Consider the following 25,559-nt stretch of genomic DNA (forward strand, 5'->3'; position numbering starts at 1 on the left):
CTTATTGAAAAGCCTAGACAGAGGATGTTTCCTATAGGAGGGGAGTCTAGGACCAAGGTGCACAGCCTCAGAATACAAAGACGTCTCTTTAGAATGGAGATGAGGAGGAATTTCTTTAGCGAGAGTGTGGTAAATCTGTGGAATTCATTGCCACAGATGCCTGTGAAGGCCGAATCATCTTGTATATTTAAAGTGGAGGTTAATAGGTTCTCGATGAAGAAGGGTGTCAGAGGTTGTGGGGAGAAGGCAGAAGAATGGGGTTTGAGAGGGAAAATAAGTCAGCAAAATGGAATAGCAGAGCAGACTCGGGCTGAATGGCCTAATTCTACTCCTATGTCTTAAGTCTTATAGCCATGCATTGAAGTAGTACAAGATGAAACGATAACAGAATGCAGAATAAACTGTTGTGTACTGAGAATGTGCAGTGCAGGTAAACAATAAAGTGCAAAATTGTAGCCAGGTAGATTGTGAGGTCAGCAGTCTATTTTACCATCCTAGGAACCATTTAATAGTCTTGTAACGGTGGGATAGAAGCTGTCATTGAGCCTGATGTCTTATGTACCTTCAGGCATTTGTATCTTCTGCCCAGCAGGAGTGGGGAGAGGAGAAAATGTCTGCAGTGGATAGGCGGCTTTACCGAGGTCGTGAGAAGTGTGGACAGAATCCATAGAGGGGACCCTGGTTTCCTTGAAGTGCTTCTCTTATTTCGTTCCACAGTTCACCTTTTCTTATCACAGTCCATGATCTGGAGCCCTTTATTTTCTCTACCCCCAGCTGCCAGTCTTTGTCATTTTGCCCACCTTTCCCTCACCTACCTGACACCATCCCCCAGTCACCCTCCTCACCTGGATCCACCTGTTGCTTGCCAGCTTTGGTCCTACCCCTTCACCTCACCTCCTTATAATGGCTTCTTCTTCCTCTACTCTTTCAGTGCAGATGAATTCTGGGCTGAAAGAGCAGTTTTGGCACAAAACGTTGACTGTCCTGATCTGATGAGTTCCTCCAGCGACTCATCCTTTACAACCAAACAGCCTGAGTCATATTTTTACTATCGAAGATATGCTTAGTGGCAAAAGGTTATTGGTTCTGATGTTTCCAGAGTACCCTATGTTGCACTGTCAAAACTCTTGACATAGTCAGTGCACTCCATGGAAATCATAAACTCAAGATTCTGCAGATGCTGGAAATCCAGAGAACAGACACAAAATGCTGGAGGAACTCAGCAGGTCAGGCGGTGTCTATGGAAAGGGATAAACAGTCGATGGTTTGTACGAAGAACCTCCATTGGGTGCAAGATCAATACAGGGTAGATTGTGAGGTCAAGAGTGTATATTGTCATACTAGGGAACCATGAGTTCTGATGAAGGGTCTCATCGTCCCTTTCCGCAGATACTGCCCGACCTGCTGAGTTCCTCCAGCATTTTGTACGTGTCATTCCATGGAGAGAAGTTCATGCTCCCTTATGAATGGTATAGTGTACAGGAATGTCTTTGGGCTTCTGATGTAAAATAGTGTGGTATATGGCATGGTGTTCAAATACCTGATCGAAATTTTATACTTTACAGGAAAGTATTCCAACTCCTTTGAAAAGAGTACATTGTATAGCAAGGTATTTATACCCACCTATAAATAGCATAATGTATAGCAAGGTGCTCATATTCCTGATATAAATGGTTTACGTCTAAGGCTGCTATTCAAGCTGCCAGTGTAAATGGAGACACAGGGGACTGCAGATGTTGGAATCTGGAGCAACAGACAATCTGGATGAACTTAGTGGGTCAAGCAGCATCTGGGGTGGGTGGGGGGGGGGAAGGAATTGTCAAAGTTTTAGATGCAGAGTTTTAATCCATAATGTCAACATTTCCTTTCCTCTTACAGATGCAGATTGACCTGATGAGTTCATCCTGCAGCTTGTTGCCTGCACCTCATATAAATGCTACAGTATATGGCGAGGCCTTCCCATTCCCATATACATGTCTTGTGCAATACAGTGAAGTGCGTACACTCCTCGGTCGCACTCACTCATTGTGTTACAGAAGCTTTTCATCTTTCCCTAAACTGCTGGACTCTTACAGCCGTAACACCAGCATAATTAAACCAGCAGCTTTGTTAAAACTTGTATGAACATATGAGCTAACATTTTACAAATATAAGAAACTGTCAGCATCCTTAATGGTGCAGCGGATTTTGCCTGCTTCCTGTCTCCATTGTAAGTTCTAGGAAGAACCCCATTCCCCTCTCTCATTGACCATGATTTCTTCACAACCTTGAGCTCCTCCCTAGCTTCTCTCAGGCCTCCCCATGGAGCACAGCCAGCCAGCAGCAGCTCTTCCTTGATCTTTTCTCTAGCCCTGAAATAAAATTGCTTTTGGAATGAGCTGCCATTGAGCACACATCTCTAGGACTCAGTGAGGAGTCTACTCTATTCTCACAGAGAGAGCGAAATGATTAAAGCATTTATATATAAAAAAATTCCCCCAATGAATAAAATACAGAATGGTAGCAATGGAATATCCTTCAGGACACACGCAAACACACACACACACACACACACACACACACACACACACACACACAGACAGGCATGCATGCGCGCACAGAGACACACACACACACACACACACACACACACACACACACACACACAGTAGTCAACTCATGACCAGTCCTACGTGTAAATACGATTTTGTATTCAGCAGTGCCTGCAGGATGTCTATTCTCCTGTGTACTGAGAAATTACACAGAAGAGGGAAAAAGCCATTTGCAGTAACGAGGAGTTGTAGGGCCAAGAGGTTGGGGGAAGGGGGGTTGTGGTGAGAGCGTAAAGTAGAATCATATCAATAGTCTTCATGATTTGAAGCATTTATACTGGGACATTTGCAGAATGTCAGGCTCCGGGATGTAAACGAGTGTGACGGAAGAAATGCTGTTCAGATGTGGGAAAAATAAATTGCCTGCAATTAACCAATGGCCAGTGTGAAACCTGTCACCTATTGAAAATGTGGTCCAGAGTCTGAATAGTGCTGACCCAAAATATTAAACTCTGTTTTCATGGAAGGCATTTAACTGGTGCTGACTGTGTGTTCTTTTAAATATGATCCTGCATTCCAGTGTCCTCTGGATTTCAATGTCTCCACATTGGGGAAACATTTCTTGCTGTCCACTCTATCAAAGCTCATCATCATTTTGTATAGCTCTCTCAGCCTCCTTTATTCCAAGGAAAACAAACCCAGCATGCTTATGCTTTCTCTGCCCTGCATCCCATATACCTTTTTCACTGTTTAATCTACCTGTGCTGCTATTTTCAGAGATGTGGGGACATGTACACCAAGGACCCTCTGTGATGTTCTGTCGGGCCAAACCAATCCTACCTATGTCCCATCTTAAATAGTCCTTTCAAAAATTGTAACTATTGGGATTAAATTCCATTCATCCATTTTTCCAGATGATCAGTAATTTCTCTGTGACCTATGAACTGTCCTCCTCACTGTCAACAGCACTAGTAACCTTTGAATCATTGACAAACGAATTGTACTGCCCGTGTTCATATCCAAATCATTAATGTACTGTATATGACAAACAGCAGGGGTTTCAGCACTGTGGCGCCATGGAAGTTGTAGGTTTCCAGTCACAAAAACAATCCTATACCTTCACTTTCTCAAATACCTCGCTGACATCCATGTAGACTACATCAACCCCACAGCCTTCATCAGATAGTTTATTACTAATGCTACAAAACTCAGTCAAGTTACTCAGACCACATCTCCCAACAACAAAGTCATCCTGACAGTCCCTGATCAACCCCAACCTTTCCTTGATTTTCCTGTCCTTCAGACTCTTTCCCACACCCCGCCCCAATAATTTCTACACTGCTGATGTTAGACTCATTGGCCTTTAATATAGGAAAAAAATTGGTGGGATGTTAGAGGATTGGTAAGTTTTTAAAAACCAACAGAAAGCAACTAAAAAGCAATAAGGAAAGAAGAGATAAAATGTGAAGGTAAGTTGGCCAATACAGTAAAATACAAACGGTGTACAAACGTTTGTAGAAGGGGGTACTGAAAGCTTTTCAGATATATAAAGAGAGGCAAGAGTGGACCGCTGAAGACTGACATTGGAGAGGACAAGGAAATAGCTGGCAAACTGAGTAGGTGTTTTGTGTTAGCCTTCACTTTGGAGGACACCAATGAACATGCAAGGAATTCAAGAGTGCCAGGGAACAGAAGTAGTCGCTATTAATAAGCGGAAGGCACTTGGGAAGCTAAACCTCGTGGAGGTAGATAAGTCATGTGGACCAGATGGACTAGATCCCAGGGTTCTGGAAGAGGTAGCTGAAGAAATTGTAATGATCTTTCAAGCATCACTAGGTTCTGGAATGGTTCCAGAGGATTGGAAAATCACAAATGTCACTCCACTGTTTAAGAAGGGAGGGAGGCTAAAGAGAAGAAATTATTGGCTAGTTATCCTGACTTCAGTGGTTGGCAAGATGTTAGATTATGTTATTAAGGTTGAACTTTCAGGGTACTGAGACAATAGGGAGAAATCAGCATGGTTTCCTTGATGGGAAAACTTAGCTGACAATTCTCTTGGAATTCATTGAGCAAGTTACAGGTAGGATAGACAAAGGGAGTCCATGGATGTTGTGTACTTGGATTTTCATAAGGTCTTTGACAAAGTGCTACACATGAGGCTGCCAAACAAGATAAGAACCCAAGGTATTGCAGGAATGATGCTAACACGGACAGAAGATTAGCTGACTGGTAGAAGGCAAAGAGTGGAGATACAGGGGAACCATTTTTGGTTGGCCAATGTTGACTAGTTGTTTTCAGCAGAGTTTAGGCTTGGTACAGCCTCTTCTTGTTCTATGTTAATGACCTGGATGATGGAATTGATAGCTTTGTGACCAAGTTTGCAGATGATACAAAGTTAAGGTAGAGGAGCAGGTAGCGTTGAGGGAACAGGGAGTCTGCAGAAGGAATTAAACAGATTAGAGAATGGGCAAAGAAGTGGCAGATGAAATATAATGTTGGGGAGTGTGTGATCATGCACTTTGTAGAAGGAATAAAGGCATAGGCTATTTTCTAGATGGGGAGTGAATTCAGAAATCAGAGGTGCAAAGTGATGTGAACCTAGTGCACAATTCTCTAAAGGTTGAGCTAGTAGTAATAAAGGCAAATGCAATGTTAGCATTCATTTTGTGAGGACTAGAATATAAGACCATAGGATCTAGGAGCAGAATTAGACCATTTTGTCCATTGAGTCTGCTCTGCCATTTAATCATGACTGATCTTTTTTCTGCTCCTCAGCCCCATTCCCCAGCCTTCTCCACAACCTTTGATGTTGTGTCCTGATTTTCCCTTAAGGCAAGGTTGTAAGGCTAAGGCTCATAAGGCATTGGTTAGACCACACTGAGTATTGTGAGGAGTTTTGGGCCCCTTATCTAAGACAGAATGTGCTGGCATTGGAGAGGGTCCAAAGAAGTTTCATGCGACGGATCCCAGAAATGAAGGGTTAAAGTTTGAGGAGCATTTGATGCCCCTGGGCTGTATTCACTGGAGTTTGGGGGGCCGGGGGGGGGGAGAGAGAATCTAATTTTTGCTGTAGTAAATGAGTCTTGGACCAGAGGGCACACCTCAGAATAGAAGGAACTCCATTTAGAGCAGAGGTGAGAAAGAATTTCTTTAGTCAGAGGGTGGTGAATCTGCGGAATTCATTGTCACAGACGGCTGGAGAGGCCAAGGCACTGGATATATTTAAAGCGGAGATTGATAGGTTCCTGCTTAGTAAGGGTGTCAAAGGTTACAGGGAGAAGGCAGGAGGATGGGATTGAGAGGGATCATAAATCTGCTACGATGGAATGGCAGAGCAGACTCAATGGGCCAAATAGCCTGCTCCTACAGTGTGTCCTATGGTCTCGTGGTCAGTTCCTGTGTCATTAAAAGCTAAAGCATAGACATCAGAAGCACTCTAAATGACAAAATTGCTGCTGATTCTCTCAAGGGGCGATGATACTTGAGTTGTGCAGAACCTTAGACAGGCCATAGAGTGTTGGACTGTGATTTGGCCTTCAAAGGGCAACAGTGGAGATTCAGAACAACACTAGGGTTTAAATTAGAAGGATGTGAAAGATTAAAAGTATTATAGATAAGCTTTATCTGTCACACGGGCAGTGAAATGTGTCCAATGTGTCAGAGACCAGCGCAGTCAGAGGTTGAGCTGGGGGCAGCCTGCAAGTGGCACTGCTTCTGGCACAACATGGCGCAACATGCCCACAGCGTACTTCCAGCACAACATGCCCACAGCGTACTTCTGACACAACATGCCCACAGCGTATTTCCGGCACACCATGACAGAACGTGCCCACAGCATACTTCCGGCACAACATGGCACAATATGCCCACAGTGTACTGACCCTAACCCTTTTGGAATGTAGGAAGAAACCAGGGCACCAGGAGGAAACTCACATGGACAATGGCGGCAATTAAAACTGTAACACTGGCACGGTAAAGCGTTATGCTAACCGCATGCTACCGTGTCACACCCCAGGTTGCATAAATGCCACTTCTTTGAGGTCATTGAAGTCTTGAGGAGGTGATCAAATCATTGAAACTCATGAAAGGATTTAACAGGGAAGGTGAGCAGATCTGTTGGAATAGCAGGGCACTGATGAGTGCTGTGGTTGGAGTGAACTGAGTATACAATTGCACAGATCACTGACAGTAGACAGCCTGGCAAAGGGGGCATTTATGCTGGCATTCAGGGCAACAAGTTAGGAGTAGGGACATCATGTTGCAGTTACATAAGTCGTTGGCAAGGCTGCACTTGGAGTATTGTGTGCAGTTTTGATCACCCTATTAAAGGAAAGCCATTGTCAAGCTGGAGAGGATACAGAAGAGATTTGCAATGCCATTGCCTGAACTAGAGGGCCTGAGTTATAGGAAGGGGTTGGCCACGCTGGATCCTTATTCCATGGAGTGTAGGGGAATAAGGAGTGACCTCGCAGAGGTTTAGAAAATCATGCAGGGTATGGATAAGATGGAAGGTCATTGTCTTTTCCACAGCGCTGGGAAGTCCAAAATAAAAGGGCACAGGCAAACTGCTGGAGGAACTCAGCAGGCCAGGCAGCATCTATGGAAAAGAGTAAACGGTCGATGTTTCAGCCTGAAACATTGACTGTTTACTGTTTTCCATAGATGCTGCCTGGCCTGCTGAGTTCCTCCAACATTTTGCATGTGGTGCTTTGGATTTCCAGCACCTGCAGGTTTTCATGTGTTTGTAAAGGACACAGATAAAAGAGGGGGGAGACTTAAAAGAGACACAAGAGGTAACATCTTTACACAGAAGATAGTGAGTACGTAGAATAAGTGGCCAGAGGAGGGGGTTGAGGCTGATACAGTTGGAACATTTAAGAAGTATTTGCATAGATACATGGAGGGCAGGGGCTTGGAGGAGGGTTATGGACCGAATGCTGCCAACTGGGACTAGCAGGAAGGGTGCTATGGTTGGCATGAACTAGATGGGCTGAAGGGCCTGTATCTGTGCTGTATTACTCTATGACTTCCTTACAAGGAAATAAAGGACATTGTGACCTTGCACATAAAGGGATTTGGAGATGTCAAATACCTTCCTTCCAACATACAATTGACACTGGTGGTCAGGCTCTTGATTTGGAGAAGTGAAGTTGAATCTCAGCAAAGGAGTGGGGATTTTAAATATAAGGAGTTAAATAAATTTGGAAGAAAATGCTAGCAATAGTCGTGGTGGCTGTAAAACTGCCAGATTATCATAAAAATCCGTTTGGCACACAATGTCTTTTAGGAAAGAGATCTCCTATACTTATCACCCGAAACGTTGTCAGATTTCACCCCCCCCGGGTAGATGCTGCTTTACCCACTAAGTTCCTCCAGTAGGTTATTTGGTGACCACATGTGACTCAGGGGTAACTGATGTGGTGGATTTTTAGTTGACCTTTGAGAGGGCTTGGGAGGAAACTCATGAAGGACAATAAATGCCGGTCATTGACAACCACATCCTGTTTACCAATAAATAAAATAAAAAGTGCAACTCTCAATAGTGGAATCATAAGACTTTTGTTCGTTGCAAATATTGACAAATATAAATAAAACAATAATTAAAATGCAGATAAGGTTCGAGGAAGGCCTACTCGTCTCTGTTCCTGTATTTCATTCATATCTCCTTATTGTAATTAAGAGAGTTCTGTAAAAACAATCTTTTATTCCTGTTAGCTGTTTCCTTGTAGCATTGTCAAACACTTTCTCTTCCTGTGTCCAGTGAAAAGTGTCGATAGTAAAGTGAGGTTAACAGAATATGTAAACTCTGGTAAAGTTCAAAAGGAAGATTGGCAAATGGGCAAAAACAATTATTTTCAAAATGTTGTGAATGTATAAAGGTCCTGAAAGCTGCATCTGTCATTTTATCTTTGGTGGAGATTCAGTCATCTGTCTCATGACATCTTCCAAACCCCGTTCATTGTTCTTTAATGTCACCAACTCTTTTCTCATTCTTTTGTGATTTCACTATTTTATCTGATAGAATTGATTGGCTAATATTTCAGATGTTAGGAACAATTAACCCTCTGTGTTTACTTGCAATTCTCTCAAAGTTATTTTGAAATCTTAACTTTAAATCTAGCTCCCCACACCCCTTGCCATCTATTGTAATCTCTGACATGCTGTGAGTTATTCCACAGGAGACCTTCCTGTATTCATAATAATATGCACTTCTCACCTTGCAATCAACTGTTAATTATTTTGTGATTAAGCATACCGTGATTACATCACTGTCAAAAGTTGTGTGGTTGTCTTAGCACCATGAACACCACAGAGTCTTCTGGTTATTCTGGCACTTTGAAGTCACAGCAAAAGCAACTTGGTTTTGAAAAGCAAGTCAGAAACTGATTAAAATGTCCCGATGGTGTTAATGGCATATATTCCAAAAAATCGACTGCACTGAAATACTTGTTCAAGATTCAACCTAACTTGGGGCGCTTTGGGCTAAACCACTTGTATTCACTTTTGGTGAGGTTTGCCTAAAGAACGAGATTATCAGCTGAGAGGTTCACACAGCAGTGTTGTTGGGTTTCCATGTGGAAATGCAGTAGTGAAGCTGACACTGTTGGTCTCAGCCTGGCTTTCTCCGTAGATCATTTTTGCATTTGCCAGTATTTAGCCTTACAGCCAATTTGGTGTAGAATACCACAAAACAATGAACCTGCTTTCAGCCACAGGGTGCGTTGTTCTTGAATGAATCGATGGTGCAGTGAAGAAAAAGGTTGGTCAGAGGAACTGATCAGGCCAGTGAAAAAGAGGCATGTTATTTATGCATGGGGGGCGGTGTTGGCAATGAGATCTTTGTGTGGTTAAAACTGCAGTCTGTGGTCACCTGCACATTAAGGGAAGTTTGTGAGTGAGTGAGTCTCCATCAGTCAGGATTGACCATGGATACTGCATCCTAGCTGTCTAGATACACAAGCCATGGCAGTATGATATGGAAAGCAAGCTGTTGCCCATGTAGCAAGCTCCCCTTCTCCACGCATCTGATGAACCCAAAGGAACGGTAGAGACCGATACAGTTTGGTACCAACAGCATTGCAAGAGTTGCCAGTCAGCATTGAATTCACTGTAATACTGCCTTAGGAGACTCTAGTTCCGGGTTTTTCGCTTGTAGTTTACTTTCAAAGCCTTTCCCATCAGTGGGTATCGCCATGGGGCAGCAGAGTTTTCCTTCTCCTGGATGAGCTGCCAATCACAGCTGATGAGCCCCATCTGCCAAAGCGACTGGTTTTAAGGCGCCATTAACTTGCCTTTGCCCCTTCTCCTGTTGGTAGAAATGGTTCTGCCGGGCTTAGTAAGGTCAAGAGCTGAGCTTGGCTGTCAGAGGCTATTTGAGGTGTACGCCATTGGGAGCATTTGATAGGTAATGGGAGCTTGTCCCCATTAACATCCCTGGCTATAACAACCTTAAGGAAGCTTGTAATATAGGAAATACCTGTGTCTGCTCTTCCTGGGCCTCTGAGGTGAAAAAAAAGTGGTTGAACCCTTCACTCCTTGTACATTAGGTTTGAGTGAGATCCGTAATGAGATGGTGAGTGGCATGTTCGGAGATGTAGGAGATATTAGCAGAAGCAGCCTGGAATGACCCTGATGAGATTAAACTGAGGGTGACCTTGGACGCGACCACTGGAGGCATAGCAGTCAAGGTATATACTGTATGAGAGACACGTGAGACTGCAGAAGCTGGAATCTGGAGCAACAGATGATCTACCAGAGGAACTCAGTGGGTCGAGCAGCATCTGTGGAAGGAAGTCAATTTCCTGATGTAGTCTTTTGATCCAAGGCACATACGAGATTGTGTCGGAGGTCTTAGCAGCCTAAAGCCTGGTTTATACTTCTGCGCCAATGCGTCGCTGCAAACCCTACGCAAAGCCGACGTGCATCCCTACGCCAGAGCCTGCGTTGCTGCGACGCGCACCTCTCCCAAAATGTAACCGCACGTCGCAGCAATGCAGACCGTAAGAACTGTGATTGGTCCGCTTGGTAGCATCGCATTTCATCTTACGCTGCAATAGCTTCCCATTGGGCGACTGAGGGACAGAGAAGGAACTCTGGCTGCAATGCTTTCCATAAAGCTTTACGGACCTCCGAAATTATGGTGGACACATTTCATTTTTACGAAAAAGACGCTCGCTTCTTGTTTACCCCGAGAAAGACTACCATGACCATGAAGCCTTACGTGGGCAGGTGAGTGCGCATGCGTGACCTGCGCGAATTGCAGAGCGACGCAGACACACCAACGCACAAGTATAAATGCTCACAACGTGCGTAGGTTATGGCGTCCAGTTAATGCAGAAGTGTAAATCAGGCTTTAGTGATCTCAGTGAGGACGCAGAACGCAGTTTGAGTGTTACCCTATTAAATAGCTTAATTTTAGGAGTAAGTGAAGTAGTAAAATCTTAAATAAAAACAGAAAATGTTGGAAATACTTAGTAAACCAATCACAAACAAGAGAAAATCTACAGGTGCTCGAAATCCGAGCAACACACACAGTCGAAGTTTTGGGCCGAAATGTTGACTGTACTTTTTTCCATAGATGCTGCCTGGTCTGCTGAGTTCCTCCAGCATTTTGTGTATGTTGTTCGAAATAATTAGTGGGATGAGCTTTTTGTTATCTGTTTTACTCCCCACCATGCAGCTTGACGTGCTGAGCATTTCAAACATTCTTTATTTTGACTTTAGGTGTCCAGCATCTGATTTTTTTTTTTACAATTTTTCAGAAGTAAAATCTTGTTCTATGAACCAGTATTCTACTTTTCAGACTAACTAAATCTGATAGGTTATGAATGATGTCAAGAATCAGGAAAAATCGAAAAGAAACTGCAGATGCTGGAAGTCTTAAATGAGTAAAAGAAGGGTCCTTGACTTTAAATGTGAATTCTCTTTCTCTTCCCACTAAGCTTCAGATGATTTCTGCCATTTTCTGTTTTTATTTATAATTCAGGGAATTATATGATAGAAAAAGAAGGTGCTTGGACATATTTAAATCCTGACTACAAGACTGGAATCAAATTAGGACCCCCCCCCCACCAAATGGACATGGAATTTCTCTACTCTGAGCTCAATCAATTTTCATCTGCTTTGCACTTTTTTGTTGGGAGTGTGTGAAGGAATTTCTAGGCCTTGGGCTTTGTTGCCATGGTTAAAAGTTTTGTGTCGACTCTTTAGTAGATTACTATCTTAATATCTTAATGAGGACTGCATGTCCTCATAATCTAATCTAATAGCACTCCCAGGTATCCATTATTCTTCACTTAATATGGTTCAACAGATGTCATGCTTACCCCATTCTTAGAAATACAAAAAGTCCTTTTAAAAACACGGATCACTCAGAAGTAAATTATATAGTTACCTACAGTTTATGGTACAGACGTGGGTCATTAGGCAACTGGCTGTTATTCCATGTGAGCATCCTACCATAACATTATAATATCTTATTAACCAATTCCCCTTCCTTTCTTCTTCTACTTTATCTGATTTACCCTTAAGCACATTAATAATATGTCTCAACTACTTCTTGAACTCATCCTATATTCTTCTGAAATCCACGTTGACCTCATTAATTGCTTTTTAATGATTTCTGTTTCTGGAGTCTGTGAGGTCTTTCCTGATGTATATATCCTCTCAATTTTTAAATTATCCTTAAAACCATTTTTCCACTTTCTCAAATGCCTTTAATAGTGTTTATATCGAAGGGCGGATGAACACTCTCATAGGGTCAACTACCATCTAGAAAACACGTGTCGCGAAGCGCGAAGAGGACATCCCTTGCATCGAAGCTTGGTCTGGCCATTCACTGCAACAGAACTTCTTCCAGCCGTCTTAGACCCCACCATGCTGCTGGATCCGGGAGGGGATGTGGAGAGGATGGGTCTGAACCTGTGCAACCCCCTACTCACCTAAAATCCATTCATGCACACGCTGTTCCTTTCTGAGTTAACCCCACTAACTGACTGAAAGGAACCATCATCATCCTATGGGATGGATAGCCAGAGACAGAGAGTTATAACAAGAAAATGTAAACTGAACTTGGTGCTCTGAAATATGCAGCTAACAAACTATTATAGAAATTTAACATTGCAGAGTTGAGACAGAAAAACAGAGAAATAGAAATAAGCTCCTGTGGTTTGATATGTTTAATGTCCTTGTTAACTTGTGTTACTGCTTTGTGATTTGTGTATCTTGGTCTCTCTAATTCCTTCTGATTTTCTAGCTCATTACATTTTTGAAGCAGTATGTGGCTTTCTTAGTCCTTCTACCAAAATCACCTTGCAGTTAACCCATGTCACAGTTACTTTGTGAATTGTATGGCTATTCTGCATGTTTTTGTGTATCTCATCATATTTCTCTTAGTGTCTGTATCAAGTTAGAATACCAGAATCCATTTCGTTCATGTAAAAGGTGATCCACAGTACTCTACTCTCATGTTTAATCCCATGAACCATCACCACAACTTTTTGCAGTCTTGAGGAACTACTTGTAACTGCTAACCTCTGTTTTCTGTTTTGTAGTCAGCCTTTCCGTTCTGCTGCATGTCCCCTGACTTGACCTTAATTATGAGCCAACTATATGATTTTTCTGAATCTTTTTGAAAGTTCAGATATATTATGATCAAGAGGTTATATTGCATTGAGGATGTTTAATGTGAATTCTCTATTTAAATAAGACAACAGTGTAACCTCACATATATCTTGTGTGAGTTTGGATATAGGCCATGTCCCACAACACAGAAATTAATGTTTGGATTGTGATTGGAGATATTAGTAATGTTGTGGTTGATAATGAGGAAAGTATCAGTGGACTAGTTGAGTGAGCAGTGAAATAACTAATGGAATTCGAACCAGAGAAGTGTCCTAGGTAAAGCATTTGAGAAGAGTGACACAGTAAAGGAGTACACAATGTATGATAGCATCAGTGTTACATTTAGAAGAAAGAAATCTTCAGTGCACATTCATGGATTCCTGAAGGTGGCAAGAGTAGTTTATTGGGGATGATAGAGAAATATAAGTTGAGAGAGCCAAAGAACTATTGAACAAAGAAAAACTGCATTGAAGGTTTGGCATTCTTGTCCTGGCCTTTTATTAACCCTTGCCCAACATCCTTTGCCAGCTTGCTTTGATAATAGATTTACTTTGAACTTTGACCTTTGAGCATTGACTTCTGTTAGGCATCATCTTGGTAGAATGTGCAGTGTTTTTCAGCTTGACATTACCAAGCAGGCTGAACGGCCAAACATAGTGAGAATACCCTATTGTCTTCAATCAGTGGAGAAAGCAAGATAAAGCTATACAAATAATATGAATTCATACATTGAAATATCATCAATATTAAAAAGTGAAAAAAAAATTCTTGTAAGACTGAAAATACACAAATGCAAAATTAGTTTTATTGGAATCTGAAAGGTTACTGAGCAATAAGTATACTATAGTAATCCATTAAGATTTTTTGCATCGTAGTCAATAAAATATAATTTCAGGATTTAGTTTTTACAATGTGATTAGTTCAGAAGTATCTTATATTCTCATCTATTCATTAATTTTTGTTAATGACACTAGAGAAGGCAATATTAGCACACCTTACAAGGTATCACTGAGGGCTACTTCTGGATTTCCGCACTCTAGAAGCCTTCTCAGATATCCTCCATTATAATTGTGAGCGCTGATAGCCACATCATCACTTCCCATTACAAATTCTTGTCCATTAATGATCTGGGATTTATTTTTATGGTGAGCGAATTTCTCAATACTCTGGAGATGTGTCTTTATAAGACATAGATCAGAATTTGGCCATTCAGCCCATTGGGTCTGCTCCACCATTCCATCGTAGCTGATTTATTATCCCTCTCAACCCCATTCTCTTGCCATCTTCTCATAACCTTTGGCACAATTACAAATCAAGAACCTATTGACCTGTGCTTTATATATACCCAGTGACTTGGCCACCACTGCCAACTATGCCAGTGTTTTCCACAGATTCACCATTACCTGGCTAACAAAATTCCTCTTCATCTCTGTTCTTAAGGATTTGTCCCTCTATTTTGAGGCTGTGCTCTCTGATCTCAGACTCGCCCACTATAGGAAACATCCTCTCCGCATCAACTCTATCTATGCCTTTTAATATTTGATATTCTCATTCTTCTAAACTCCAGCGAGAACAGGCCCAGAGCTATCAAATGTTCCTCATATCTTTACATATTCATTCCTGGAGTCATTCTCGATTATTAGCACTAGATCCTTTTGTTAAGCATTAGATCTTTATTCTCGTGAGCCTTTCTCCATTGTCAGCATATCCTCTAAAATGGCTCACTATACTCCAAGTGCGGTCTGACCAATGCCTTATAAAGCCTCAGCATTACATCCTTGCTTTTATATTTTAGTTCTCTCGAAATAAGTGCTAACATTGCATTTGCCTTCCTTATCACCCACTCAACTTGCAAGTTAACCTTTACGGAATCCTGTGCGAGGGCTCCCAAGTCCCTTTGCACCTCTGATTTCTGAATCTTCTCCCCACTTTGGTGCACGACCACACACTTCACTACACTGTATTCCATCTGCCTTTTCTTTGCCTACTCTCCTAATCTCGTTCTGCAGACCCTCAGTCTCCTCAAAATTGCCGGACCCTCCACCTATCTTTGTATTGTCTACAAACTTGGCCATAAAGCACAGACATCCCACCCTGCAAAAACTCATTTCAGGGAGGTAGCACCACCAATTTGCGTGAGACTTCCGGAACTTCTGGGAGAGGTGGGATGTCTGCAATAGAGTAGCTCCTTAGCAGCTAGCCAGCTAGTTTAAATAACGTTAGCTATGCTAATGAACAAATGACACCTGTTAAACTCACCTCAACATATCTTTTACAGTATTAACCCACCATGGGCAATAGAAAAGTCACTGTTGCAAACAGTGCAGCGAACAGCACTGTCATTATTTTTGACCCCTATTAGGCAGGGGTACACCTTAGTGTAGTCTGGGGTGATGTACATTTTATATTTTCTTTTTTTGGAACACTCTGCCATGGTGCATGTGCGCTCTCACTCTCTCTCGCTTGCTCTCTGTTGCGCTGCTGCTCGCTGTCTTTGGCACTTGCGCTCTCTCTCTCTCTCGCTCTCAAAAAAATTGATTTCTGGGATATTGTATATAGTTTGCGGGCATCAGGGAGCCACTATCAATATGCAGGAGACTCCTGGAACTTCTGGGAGAGGTGGGATATCTGAAATCATTGACATATAATGCGAAACGAAACGATCAAACATTGACCCCTGCAGACCACCACTAGTCACCGGCAGCCAACCAGAGAAGACGCCATGCTTGCGTCCTGCCAGTCAGCTATCCATACTAGTATCTTTCCTGTATTACCATGGGCTCTTGTTTAACAGCCTCATGTGTGGCACCTTGTCAAGGGCCTTCTGAAAATTCATGTAAGCAACATCCTCTGACTCTCCTTCATCTACCTTGCCTGTTATTTCCTCAAAGAACTGCAACAGATTTGTCAGGCGGGATTTCCCCTTCAGGAAACCATGTTGACTTTGGCCTGTTTTATCATGTGCCTCTAAGTACCCTGAAACCTTAACCTTAATAATGGACTCCCACCCACTGAAGACAGGCTAACTGGCCTATAATTTCCTTCCTTTTGCCTCCATCCCTTCTTTCCCTCCTTGGTTCTGGAGGACTAGAAAATTGCCCATATTCCTCCCTTAAAGAGTGGAAGGACATTTGCAATTTTCTGGCCCCCTGGAACCATTCTAGAATCTAGTGATTCTTGAAAGATCATTATTAATGCATCCATAATCTTTTCATCTACCCCTTTCAGAACCCTGGGGTATAGTCCATCTGGTCCAGGTGACTTACCTGCCTTCAGTCCTTTCAGCTTTCCAAGCACCTTTTGCGTAGTAATAACAACAACATTCACTTCTGCTGCCTACACTCACAAGTTTCTTTTGAAAGGTAGAAGATATGCACATTGAATCCGTGTTATAGGAACTACTTGAAAATTCCTTTCTGTAAGTTAATGTGCCAAAGAGTTAGCTGAGGGTAATTTAGAGCATCACATTGAGCATTAAGTTGTTCAGTAATAAAGAGGTGTAGCAATCCAGTGATTAGAAACTGTAGGACTTCTAGCAATTGAATTTGTTACATATATGTTGTGCAGGTTGTGATAATTAATGGCACTTATCACCATTCTTGTCAACAGCCATGGTTGTCCCCTTTACTCCTTGTGCCTGTGATGGGCATATCTAGACCTCGTACATCAAATTCGCTGTGTAGTTCTGTCCTAACACCAAAGAAATTTGAGGCCCACAGACCCTCATATTATCATGCATAGCATAATCTGTTAACTGCCCCCATAATCATATGTTTATTGTACTTGGTTTTGCCAAACAAGTGCAACTGCGGTGCTATTTCTAACCCAAGCTTTTATGGCTAGGTATTGTGAATCGCTGTTGTGCTGAGTTGCATTCTGGCTCCCTTCCTCATCTCCCTGAACCAAATATTATCACTAACTGAGTTTTGATATTGTAACTTGCCTGATCTCATCAAAATGGCTGTCATCTGGCATGTCTGAGAAGACACAAAAGTAGTGCATGGATGATCCTTGTCTCCATTTGGCTTCCTCCCCTGTGGAAAAATACAACACTTCAGTACCAGTGCTGGGTAGTGTAATAGGAACAAGACCCCAGCAGTGAGAAAGATCTGTTAAGCCATAAAACGCTGGAGCATGTGGGGGTTAATTAAAAAAGGTTTACTTGCCAGAAGTTGATGTCAGGTAAAGCCTTTGCATATATATTAGTGGAGGAGTGAAAGCCCTCATCAGTAGAGAATGCGGTTGTGGAATTGCGGAAAGGCACAGAGATCCAGGCTACTTATATAACCTGCAGTTATTTGAACTAAGCTTTATTGTTTTTGCAATGAGGATTTCTGTCATACTGCTTTCAATTCCTTTCAGATGATACATTTTAAAGTATAAAATATTGTTTTTATTCTCTTGTGTTTGAGGGGGAGATGAACCACGATGATCAAATCCTTTATTGAGAAACAAATTGAAAAAGTACTGAAAGCTTTTAAAGTCAAAATCAAAAGTGGCAGCCATTTCCTTTGGGGAAGTTCCTGCTATGCACGATGTTGTCTATTTGTGTTAGGATGAGTTTTTGAGCCTTCCTTAATCGTCTTTTTCTTTTAAACTATTATCCCTGTCTCTGTGAGCAATGATCTTGGGTGAACATGATGGAGAGGTTGCTTCTAGATCAGGCCCTACGCGCTGGTAAATGGGTAAATTTTAGATGCTGCTTTCAACAGGTCATGGTACTTACTTCCACCTCTTTGGCAGCAAGAGCTATTGTGGATCATTTAGTTTTCCCAAGTTATGTATCAGAGTGAAATATAAATCATAGGCTTCCTCAATAGGTAAGTAATTATATTTTGAGTGTAACCAAGCTTCTCTGAACACACAGTCCAGGAGGAGTTCCTGCAATTAACTGCAAGGAGTTTTATACGATCTCCCGTGAGCTCCTAGCTTTCCTCCAGATGCTTCAGTTTCCTTGCACCTCCCAAAACCATAAGGGTCAGGAGGTTAATTGGTCCCATGGGTATAATTGGGCGGTACGGGCTCGTTGGGATGAAGGGGCCTGTTATTGTGCTGTGTCTGTTAAAAAAAAAGTGGCTGAGTTCAATTTCAGCTGATCTCAACGGGGCAGTGGTAGTGGTGTTACTATCAACTCTGGTACTCCTGTGATAAAGAGGAGAAAATTAGCGCAGATTCCCACACTTGATCGCTGCGAAATGCTCTCGATGAGAAGTTTGAAAGTGTGGATATTCTGTGAGGATGTGAACAGACTTCGCTGAGGTACCACACATGATGGAAAAATCAGAATCAGGTTTATTGCTACTGACATATGGCATGAAATTTGTTTGTGGCATGGCAGCAGTACAGCGGAAAGACACAAAAATGTATAAATTATGGAAGCAATTACAGTGCAGAAAAAAAGGAGCGATGATATTGTGCTCATAGATCATTCAGAAATCTGATGGTGGTGGGGAAGAAGCTTTGAGTGTGGGTCTTTGGACTCCGATTCTTTCTGTCTGATGGCAGTAACAAGAAGAGGGAATGTTCTGGATGATGAGGGTCCTTAATGGTCAATTCTGCCTCCTTGAGGCACTGCTTCGTGAAGATGTCCTCGACGGTGGGGAGGCTTGTGCCTGTGATGGAGCAGGCTGATTCTACAGCCATCCGCAGCCTCCTGCGATCCTGTGCATTGGAGCTTCCACACCAGACTGTGATGCAACTCTCCATTGTGCATCTATAGTCATCTGTAAAGGTCTTTTGTGACATACCAAATCTCCTGAAACTCCTGATAAAGTAGACCTGCTGGTGTGTCTTCTTCACTATTTCAGGCCCAGGATAGATCCTCTGATAAGTTGACACACTGGAACTTGAGGCTGTTCATCCTCTCCACGGCTGACACCTCAACGAGGAGCAGAACATAGAACCTGTAGAACGCAGGACCGCTGTGTGTTTGTCCAACTTCCCCTTTCTGATGTCCACAATCAGTTCCTTGGTCTTGTTGATGTTGAGCGTAAGGTTGTTGTGTTACCACTCGAGCAGCTGATCTAACTCACTCCCGTAAATCTCCTCATCACCAAATGAGATTCTACCAACAGCAATGGCGTCCTTTTGGTGAACTTACTTATGGCATTTGAGCTGTGCTTTGCCACACAGTCATGAGTGTAGAGAGAGTAGAGCAGTGGGCTAAGCACACATCCTTGATAAGTTGTCCCTGTGGTGTAGATTCACCATAATTTAAGCATTTAAATTCCGAAGAAATTTTGATTTTACTTAGTTTAGATGGTTGACAAATGATCAAATCGAAGGCTTAAAATTATTTTAAAAATTGAGAGATGCAGAACAAAGGGTTGTGATCTTAGAATGAGAGAGCAGCAGGTTTAATGTGATGGTGATCTGAAGCCCTCTTCCCTGAAAGGCTGTAGACGTCAGGCCAGTTGAAAATTTCAAGGCACATCAATAGATTATAGGCTCTCGGGGCTCGAAGGCCTACTTCTGTTCTATAGCTTGACATTTGCTGTTAAGGCTCACACATGGAGAATGGCCACTTTGGCAAGGTTCCAAAGGGCAATTGGTGCCTATGGCACCGCACCTGAAAAGAAGCTAACACGTTCAGAACATGAGAGGTGGGAATATAGGGAAAGAAATTCCACTATATAATTCCCAGCTCTATGAGCCTTATTTTGCAGTTTGCCAGGAACAATACACATGAGTGTATCACCCTGTGTTATGCTACTGATTCTGAAATAAATAAAGATACCATATCTTGCAGGAATAATATTGCATATTATAGCATTAGTTATTGTTCGCTCTTTTGGTAATCACTTGTTTCTTATTTGACTGGTTTCCATGAAATCATCTGAATTTGTAAATGTTTTTTTTTAAAGAGCAGATAATTAACTAAAAGCCACACAAATTATCTCACAATGCCAGCCTACTTTTGTTTTCCCAGGGGTTCAAACTTGTCTGCATTATTTTACATTAAACCTAGTATAATATAATCCTGTGTACGCACAGGAGATGGCAAATGCATTGTTCAGTTGACTTGTACTCAGTCAGCCCGTAAACCCTTTAAAAATGGTGACAATGTTTTCGCCTGAAATCAGGAGTTCCCATCCCTAACAGATGCCGCTGTTGTATATTCAGTGCATGACGGACAGCAAAGAAAAGCTGCTGCTTATGAACTTACTGTCAAAATCAGTTGTAATAGTGAAGAGAGAAATCTTCCGAAACAGACCAAAGTTTGACAGCTGACTCCTTTTGATACATTACTTACTTTATCACAGTTAATGCTAAGAAACCAGGGTGTCTGTCATTTTGGCAGGAGTTAAGAAAGTGCAAGTGAATCTCGGCTTTTTAAGACTTCACTGCATGGATATTGTGTAGTATTTAAACTTTTAACAGTGTGATGCCTCTGGCAGTATCATCGTGTCATTGGCACCACTGTAATATGATCTTCACTCCGCAACTAATGAAGGGTGTGCATAGCGATATGCTATCTGGGTGACCTTGAGGTGCCATCAGTTCTCGAGCTTGCTGTAGTACTGGAATGTCTCCTATTTCTATGTATAGTGCAGCAGCAATATTGCTATGTTGTAAATTCAATAGTTTCAAGGTCCCTGTGAAAAATTTGTTAACGCAAGCAACAAATGCACTCAAGATGTATCATCAGGCAAATGATCAATGCAAAATACCGATGTACTCAACAAATTTCAATTTATTTAATTTTCTTTGCTGATGGAGCAATATTAGTTTCCTTTATAGTTATTTGTTTTTATTATGAAGTGACAGAAAATTTAAGCCTGAAATCAGCTCTCTGTTAAAGCATTGATAAAGATGGATGTGCATGTTGGCTTACAGGACTGTCATAGCTCATCCTTAGACACAAGGCCCACCTATCCTCGTTCTGAATTAATTGCTCTCTTCTCATGTTGCTTTTTCTGAAACCATTTTGACAGTTCTTCACTAGGCTGCAGTTGGTAGATAAAACATTTTACAACTTGTCGAGAGATCTTGACTGAGGTAAAGGGATGGTGATGTGACCTGTCTCATTTCCTGGATTTGCACGGTGGTGAGTAAGGCTTAAGGTGATAGGGTTATAGCCCATTCTAAATTGTTCTTAGCTGTGTAAGTAAGTGGTAACATCTAGGGGGCTTTGAGGGAAGATGGGAATATGAGGAGAATATGATTGAATTAGTACAGAATTACTGTAGAAAATGGGCTCAGAATAGTTGATGTGAATTCAGTGAGATGAAGGGTGTTTTTCTTTTTTGTATCTCGGACTCTCTGCTCTCCAGGAAACCTCAGTGTGACAGGAGGGAGAAATTGAGAGGAATATCAATGGAATGACAACCTTGGAACTGAATTATGAAAACAAAATATTTGTAAATTGATCTTCTTGGTCATAATATGCAAACTATATTTATTCATTTCCTATTGAAGTTCTGCCCAAGGGGATTGAATTGTGCACTTCCTGTTGCGACTCAACTAAACACAGATACTGGTTCCACATTAGTTTCTGTGTATAGGATGACGGCAAAAATGAGTTTCTGACTTCCTAACAGAAATTTGCTCAAGTCACCATGACCTGTGGCTCACAACCTTTATTCGCTCACAGTAGAACAATAAGTCCTTCATGTAGAGAGTTGAAAATTAACAAAGAGCCATTTGGGACATAATTTAACATTCATCAGCTTGCCTCCACTGATTTACCTTCTGTCCTTCTGAAAAGGATGATGCTGAGTAAGATTGCATCTCCTGTGAACTTGAAACTGCTTCGTCACAGCACTGTCTCTGTCCGGGCTGTTCTGTCGAATGGCGCTTTATAACTCACAACACTGTCACCTGTGTCAAAGGAACTTTTGAGCTACATTGATCTTATCAGCCTATTTCTGTACACATTGCAACATTCTAGACCAAATGTCATGGTCTTCTTTGAGAATGAGTGATGACCAACACAGATCCTGATGAACAAACTCTACCATTTGTCCAATTTCCTCTTCGATTTGCTCTTCTGCCTGCTTCCCTCCTGCTCTCCCTCTCCCTCCCCACTCCCTCTCCCCCTCCCTCCCCACTCCCTCTCCCCGTCCCCCTCCCCCTCCCCCTCTCCCTCTCCTCCTCTCTCTCTCCCTCTCTCCCCTCTCACCCTCCCCTCCCTCTCCTCCCCCTCCCTCTCCTCCCCCTCCCTCTCCTCCCCCTCCCTCCTCCCCTCCCTCACCCCCTCCCCCACCCCTCCCCCTCCCTCTCTCCCTCTCCCTCCCCCCTCCCCCCTCCCCCTCTCCTTCTCCCTCTCCCCCTTCTCCCCCTCCCCCTTCTCCCCTCCCCTCCCTCTCCCCCTTCTCCCCCTCCCCCTTCTCCCCTCCCCTCCCCCTCCCCCTTCTCCCCCTCCCCCTTCTCCCCCTCCCCCTTCTCCCCCTCCCCCTTCTCCCCCTCCCCTTTCTCCCCCTCCCCCTTCTCCCCCTCCCCTTCTCCCCCTCCCCTTCTCCCCCTCCCCTTCTCCCCCTCCCCTCTCTCCCCCTCCCCTCTCTCCCCCTCCCCTCTCTCCCCCTCCCCCTCTCCCCCTCCCCCTCTCCCCCTCCCCCTCTCCCCCTCCCCCTCTCCCCCTCCCCCCTCTCTCCCCTCCCCCCTCTCTCCCCCTTCCCTCTCCCCCCTCTCCCCATCCCATCTCCCTCCTCCCTCCCCTCTCCCCCTCTCCCCCACTGCCCATCTCCTCCCCTACCCCCTCCCTCTCCCACTCTCCCTCACCCTCTCCCCCTCTCCCTCTCCCTCTCCCTCTCCCTCCCCACTCCCTCTCCTCCCTTCCCCCTCCCCTCCCTCTCCCTCTCCCTCTCTCTCTCCGTCCTCCCCTCCCCTCCCCTCTCCCCCTCTCCCCCTCCCCTCCCCCTCTTTCTCCCTCTCCCTCTCCCTCCCTCCCCCCTCTCCCCATCACCCCTCCCCTCTCCCCACCCCCATCCTCTCTCTCCCTCCCCCTCTCTCAATCCCCCATCCCCCACTCCTCTCCCCTCTTCCTCTCTCCCCCTTCCCCCTCTCCCCATCCCATCTCCCACATCCCCCTCCCTCCCCCTCTCCCTCCCCTTCCCTCCACCCCTCTCTCTACCCCCTCCCTTCTTCTGTCTCCCCTCTACACCCTCTCCCCCACTGCCCCTCCCACTCTCCCTCTCCCCTCCCCCTCTCCCCACTTCCCCCTCATCCCCCTCTCCCTCATCCCCCTCTCCCTCATCCCCTCTCTCCTTCATCCTCTCTCCCCATCCCCCCTCTCCCTCCACCACCTCTCTACCCCCTTCTCTCTCCCTCCTTCTCTCTCTCCCTTAATCCCCGCTCTCTCCCCCTCCTCCCCCTCCTCCCCCTCCTCCCCCTCCTCCTCTCCCCCTCTCCCCCTCTCCCCCTCTCCCCCTCTCCCCCTCTCCCCCTCTCCCCCTCTCCCCCTCTCCCCCTCTCCCCCTCTCCCCCTCTCCCCTCTCCCCCTCTCCCCTCTCCCCCTCTCCCCTCTCCCCCTCTCCCCTCTCCCCTCTCCCCCTCTCCCCTCTCCCCCTCTCCCCTCTCCCCCTCTCCCCTCTCCCCCTCTCCCCTCTCCCCCTCTCCCCTCTCCCCCTCTCCCCTCTCCCCTCTCCCCCTCTCCCCTCTCCCCCTCTCCCCTCTCCCCCTCTCCCCTCTCCCCCTCCCCTCTCTCCCCCTCCCCCTCTTTCCCTCTCCCCATCCCATCTCCCCCATCCCTCCTCCCTCCCCCTCTCCCCCCTCTGTCTCCATCCCCTCTCCCCATCTCCTCCCCTACCCTCTCCCACTCTCCCTCTCCCACTCTCCCTCCCCCTCTCCCCCTCTCCCCATCCCCTCCATCTCTCCTCATCCCCCTCCCCCTCTCCCCATCCCCCCTCCTCTCCCCCTCTCCCCATCCCCTCCCCATCTCCCCTCCCCTCTCCCTATCCCCCTCCCCCTCTCCTCATCCCCCCTCCCCCATCCCCTCTCCCTCCCCCATCCCCTCTCCCTCCCCCTCCCCATCCCCTCTCCCCTCCCCCTCCCTCTCCCTCCACCCCCTCTCTCCCTCTCTCCCTCCGTCCCCCTCTCTCTCTCTCCCTCTCCCCCCCCCCCTCTCCCCACCACTTTACCTTTTTCCTCATTTCTGGCTGCCACAGAAGGAACTCTTGAACAGTGTTAACCCATTTTGTTGAGGATAGGGTGTGGATGAAACTACAGCATGAGTCAGTAGGGTTTAATTTTTAACACTTTAAACTGGGAGAATGCCAAGGTATAGGATGTCTCAAGTTAGTGAGTTGGTTATTTTGGTATGTCCTTCCCCCCCCCCCCCCCCCCATGCAAGGGAAGAATAACTTCCACATGGTACTTTAAAAAAAATAAAGAGTGATAAAGCATGGCAATGAGGAGGTGGTCTCCTGAATCCTGTAGGTGGAAACTCCTACTTCAACAAGAGCTGGAATGTTATGATGAGGTTGTATAAGGCATTGGTGAGGCCGAATCTGGAGAATTGTGTTCAGTTTTGGTCACCAAATTACAGGAAGGATATAAATAAGGTTGAAAGAGTGCAGAGAAGGTTTACAAGGATGTTGCCAGGACTTGAGAAACTCAGTTACAGAGAAAGGTTGAATAGGTTAGGACTTTATTCCCTGGAGCGTAGAAGAATGAGGGGAGATTTGATAGAGGTATATAAAATTATGATGGGTATAGATAGAGTGAATGCAAGCAGGCTTTTTCCACTGAGGCAAGGGGAGAAAAAAACCAGAGGACATGGGTTAGGGGTGAGGGGGGAAAAATTTAAAGGGAACATTAGGTGGGGCTTCTTCACACAGTGAGTGGTGGGAGTATGGAATGAGCTGCCAGACGAGGTGGTAAATGCGGGTTCTTTTTTAACAGTTAAGAATAAATTGGACAGATACATGGATGGGAGGTGTATGGAGGGATATGGTCCGTGTGCAGGTCAGTGGGACTAGGCAGAAAATGGTTCGGCACAGCCAAGAAGGGCCAAAAGGCCTGTTTCTGTGCTGTAGTTTCTATGGTTCCATGGTAACTTCCCATCCATGGAGTAACCTTTAGCAACATTGACAAATTTGGAACTCATTTCTTAGTTCCTTCTGAAATGTGGGGCATCAAATTGTGACAATATTGCATTAGTTGTTGTGTTTTATTTCATATCGTGTAATGCATCAAGACTTTACATTCAGTTTTATGTAATTCGTTTAATCCTCGTAATATTTATGTATAAAATAGCCTAGTTGCTCCAGTGGCTGGAGTTGATATGGAAACATGCTTAAGCTTTATTGTTTTGTGCTTTGAGCCTGTTAATGTGCCACTCCCTGACTAGTGAACTAGATCTTTGTTTAAGTTCAGGAACAAATTTTTAAGACTGAAATTCACTTTTATTTCCTCATGTTAAAACATTTAGCCGACTGAATAAGTTCAGGGTCCTTCAGATTTGTC

General features: G+C 44.2%; 1 protein-coding gene and 1 long non-coding RNA gene across 3 annotated transcripts in view; one reads left to right on the top strand and one right to left on the bottom strand.

Moving 5' to 3' along the window:
- Nucleotides 1-25,559, top strand: part of LOC140210558 (plasmanylethanolamine desaturase 1) — a 170,666-nt gene that overhangs the window by 40,948 nt on the left and 104,159 nt on the right. The window lies entirely within an intron of this gene.
- LOC140210344 (uncharacterized) lies at nucleotides 17,114-24,293 on the bottom strand. Its single transcript, XR_011889221.1, has 3 exons — nucleotides 24,233-24,293; nucleotides 21,843-21,974; nucleotides 17,114-17,188 (listed from the first exon to the last, which is right to left on the bottom strand). It is a non-coding gene; the product is annotated as an uncharacterized lncRNA (long non-coding RNA).

This window comes from Mobula birostris, chromosome 15 (genome assembly GCF_030028105.1).
Source record: "Mobula birostris isolate sMobBir1 chromosome 15, sMobBir1.hap1, whole genome shotgun sequence".
NCBI classification, from domain to species: Eukaryota; Metazoa; Chordata; class Chondrichthyes; order Myliobatiformes; family Myliobatidae; genus Mobula; species Mobula birostris.